The following is a 4,211-nucleotide window of genomic DNA, read 5'->3' on the forward strand; positions in this document are numbered from 1 at the left end:
AGTAAGGGCTAACGGGAAAGACTGGAGAGAAATGCGTGTAGGACCTGATACTGAATTTTTAAATCTGGCTCTGAGACTGAACTTCTAATTTATTTTTTTATTTTGTTTTTATTTTACAGAGAGTGAGTGACAGAGAGAGCAGGAGAGACAAATCCCAAGGAGGCTCCCCGCTGTCAGAGCAGGTCCCTCCTCAGGGCTCTATCTCACAACTGTGAGATCAGGACCTGAGCCAAAATCAAGAGTTGGATGCTTAACCGACCTAAGCTACCCAGGTGCCCCAGGTGAAACTTTTAAAAAGGTAAGGATTCCACCAGTGTTCAAGTACAAGATTGCCCCACGTAGACCTCAGCGTCAAAGAAATCATGTGTTTTGGTAAGAGATTCTCCTAAATAACTGAAATATACATCACAACTCTACGGTACCAGTAGACATCTTTCTAAACTCTATTATTTTAGTCCAGTGCCGTCCAAAGAAATACACTGCAAGTCACACGGGTAATTTTACATTTTCTAGAAGCCACATTAAAAAAGTAAAAGAAGCAGTCAAGTTTAATTTTAATATTTTATTTAAACCCATACAGTCAAAATATTAACATTTTGCCATGTGTTTGACATTTAATTTGTACTGAGTCTTCAGAATTCGAGGTGTATTTTATAAGCACAACTCAGGCAGGACCAGCCACGTTCAAGTCCGCAGTAGCCACACGAGACTACGGACTCTTGAACTGGACAATGCAGTTCTGTCCCGGCCTCAGGACACAGACTAGGACAGACAGACGAACACTAACCAGGCACCGTCAGCTGCTCTCCAGTACGTGCGCCCCGGCAAACACCTCGGGGATGTGCTAGATGCTGCACAACGGAACAGCTAACCATGGCTGTGGCTACCCTCCGGTTTCTCTTTGTGGGGGAGGCCGTCCTCTGAGCCTCCACCCTCACAGAACTACACTCCTGATAGAGCCATCCCCTGAGGTCGACTGTGAGCCACTTTATACTGTGAGTCAGGCCTGTCACTGACTTCTCCAAGACTGCTCTATTTTTCCAGGTTTTTTTGAGTCAAAACTCCTTTTGTTTGTGTGGTCGTGGTATCCTCTTTTTCAGGTACATAGAATTTTAAATAGAATCCAACATAGAAGAAAGATCAAAAGGATTAACATACCTCTTAAGACGCATTTATTATTTGGCATAACAATGAAGCTATTTAAAGATGAGGAGAATCCAAAACCGGATTACTCATTACAGAAATTTCATGTTATCTTCAGCATCCCTTAAATTACCTTCAGATGTTTACAGAGACCGTAAAGCTCATGACAGACTGAAATCTACCTTCCTGGTTGGCTTTAGCCTCCAAGGAATTCTGGGACCAAGAAGACACACTGGGTCAGGCAGGCCTCCACTGCCAGTTCTAGCTGAATGTTTTGCCTTCCCCTTAGCTCCTGGGACCCAACACACCACTTTGCTTTTACCAAGAAATTGCTCTTCCTCTTGGCCTTTTTAGAGTCTGCTCCCAAAGTGTTGACTCTAAGGGAGAGGGGCACCCACATTGTGAGTGGTGGTTACGTATCTGCTCCCTTGCTGGTTGTGCGGACACATTCAGGCACAAATAGAGGAATATTTCCAATGCATTTCATTCGAAGACACAAGGTGGATGGAGTCAAAGGGCTCTAAGGCAATGCAATTCATAATTTTTCAAACTCTAAGGAATTTTTTGTTGGTTTCTCTTTCATACGCTAAAAATATTCTGGTAAAGGAAAACAAATAAATGCCTTCAAAAAGTAATATTTACAAGTTGAAACAATACATTTACCAAATTACATAAAATGTATTTTGGTTTCTGAAAAAGGAAAGTTTTTCTTCCCTACATTAAAATGAACTGATTTGAATCTCTATATCTCTGAAACCATTTAGCCTGAAGGAAATTAGGTAAACTTTCTCTTTCTCACAGGGTAAGACTGTGTGAGGACAAGTGGTCCTTGCCCTTGCATCTTAGATATAGAGGGAATACATAGAGTGCATATTAAATACTGTCTTAGAAATCAATTTGAGGACAAGGCAGACATTTTCAGATGCATCTTGACTTTTGCGTCAAGTACAGTTTCTTCCTGCGGCACATCTGTTTTCACCCCGGGGAAAGACCTCTGTAAAGCTTCTTCCATAACATCCCATTTTCCTGGGATGGATCTGATATTTGCTCTCAACTAACCACAACATCCTTTGTTATTTATTGTTTTAAATTTTTTTTGAAGCGTTTGCAGCTCAAGCATGTGAGAGCCAAGTAGAACAATGTCCAAGTTAATTTGGTCTTTCGGGTTTTTGCCCCTATACCCCCCACCACCTGATCTGGCCACTCTATGCAGTAAATCCCAAAACGTTTTGTAACATCCACTTAAGCACAGACAGCTTAAGAATTACAAAGTTAGAAAAATGTAAAAAATACTACAAAGTTAGTGGTCCTTTGTAGTATTTATTAATATAATGTTAAAAACAGGCTTAAGTTATACCAAATAATAAATATCCTTAACAGAAAAAAAGGAGCAACTATTTAGTCACAGGTAATAAAATACATAGATTATGTACATAATTCTAACAGACTTAAGCAAACTCTCACTTACCCAGCGACGATGTAACCGGAGGAAAGGAAATCATGCACGTATGAAACACGTACATGAAAACATTAATGCAACGAATGGCATCTATTTTCTAGGACCACGCGGTCACGACAAGCAAAACAGAACTCAAGCGATAGCAAGACACAGGGCAAGGGCGGCGGATTCCAAGACTAGAGAGGATGGGAGCAAATTAGTGAAGAAAGGAAACGGGAAGGAAAAAGGGGCGTTTCAGACGCCCTGGGAGCCCGTCCTATTCCCAGCTGAGACTAAGGAACCGGAGCAGAACACTCGAACCTGTGGCCACTTTCCATCAAATAACTTAGAGATCAAAAAAATAAATAAATAAAATAAAATAAATAAATAACTTAGAGATCTGTCTATTGATCTGAAAAATGACTACTTATGCTCTTTCTGAACTTTGGGACAGAGGCTGCAGAAGGGTAACTGTGTTCCGAAGTCATCACAAATACGACTTTACATCTGAATCCATCTGTACCAAGTTTTAGCAGCAATTTAGGACTATCCGTGCTTCCCGAGTTCTCACCCCCCTAGAAGTAGAGAAGGAACTGCATATGCTTTATAGTCTTGTAAGGAAGTTTCTATGGAGATGACACTCAGTTTCAGGGGGAAAGATGATGGACATTAAGCACTGCAAAGAATATAATAGAAAACTTTACTTTTTTTAATGTTTGTTTTTGAGAGAGAGAGACAGAGTGCAAGTCAGAGAGGGGCAGAGAGAGAGAGGGAGACACAGAATCCCAAGCAGCCTCCAGGCTCTGAGCTGTCAGCACAGAGCCTGAGGAACCCACGGACCGTGAGATCATGATCTGAGCTTAAGTCAGACGCTTAACTGACCGAGGCACACAGGCCCCTCCCCTCTTTTTTTAAGAGAAGCAACATAAAGCCAAATTTTAGCCCATACTTTTTTTTTTAATGTTTTATTTATTTCTAGGAGAGAGAGAGACAGCGTGAGCAGGGGAGGGTCAGAGAGAGAGGGAGTCACAGACTGAAACAGGCTCCAGGCTCTGAGCTGGCAGTCAGCACAGAGCCCGACGCGGGGCTTGAACCCACAAACCGCGAGATCATGACCTAAGCGAAAGTCAGACGCTTAACCGACTAAGCCACCCAGGCGCCCCAGCCCATACTGTTTAAAAACAAACACATAGATGGGCCCCTGGGTGGCTCAGTTGACTTGGGCTCAGGTCACAGTCTCGGGGTTTGTGTGTTCCAGCCCCACATCAGGCTTTCTGCTGTCAGTACAGATTAAGCTTTGGATCTTCTCTCTCCCTCTCTCTTTATGCCCCTCTTCCACTCATTCTTGCTCCCCTCTCCCTCTATCAAAAAATAAATAAACAGAAAAAAACTTAAAAGATAAAAGCAAACACATAAGAGTCTTTTAAAAGTTCAATTATCTTAAATAGAAAATTTTGCCAATAAGCTGATGATGTTTCTTCAAATTTGAAGAATGTGAGCACCTCAACGATATTCGTCCCCTGCCCCGTCACTCTATGCTGCCCAGGCACCATCCCTGGGAGCTCATGGGGAATATAGGGTCTCAGACACCACACCAGACCTAATGCATCAGAATCTGCATTTTAACAAG

At 42.2% G+C, this 4,211-nt stretch overlaps 1 long non-coding RNA gene across 1 annotated transcript; it reads left to right on the top strand.

The window, feature by feature from the left end:
- The first annotated feature begins 261 nt into the window (after positions 1–261).
- On the top strand, positions 262–2,976 carry LOC120230485. Its single transcript, XR_005528040.1, has 2 exons — positions 262–298; positions 2,704–2,976. It is a non-coding gene; the product is annotated as an uncharacterized LOC120230485 (long non-coding RNA).
- The last annotated feature ends 1,235 nt before the right edge of the window (positions 2,977–4,211 follow it).

Source organism: Hyaena hyaena, unplaced genomic scaffold (genome assembly GCF_003009895.1).
Source record: "Hyaena hyaena isolate Hyena2069 unplaced genomic scaffold, ASM300989v1 scaffold_43, whole genome shotgun sequence".
In the NCBI taxonomy this organism is placed as follows: Eukaryota; Metazoa; Chordata; class Mammalia; order Carnivora; family Hyaenidae; genus Hyaena; species Hyaena hyaena.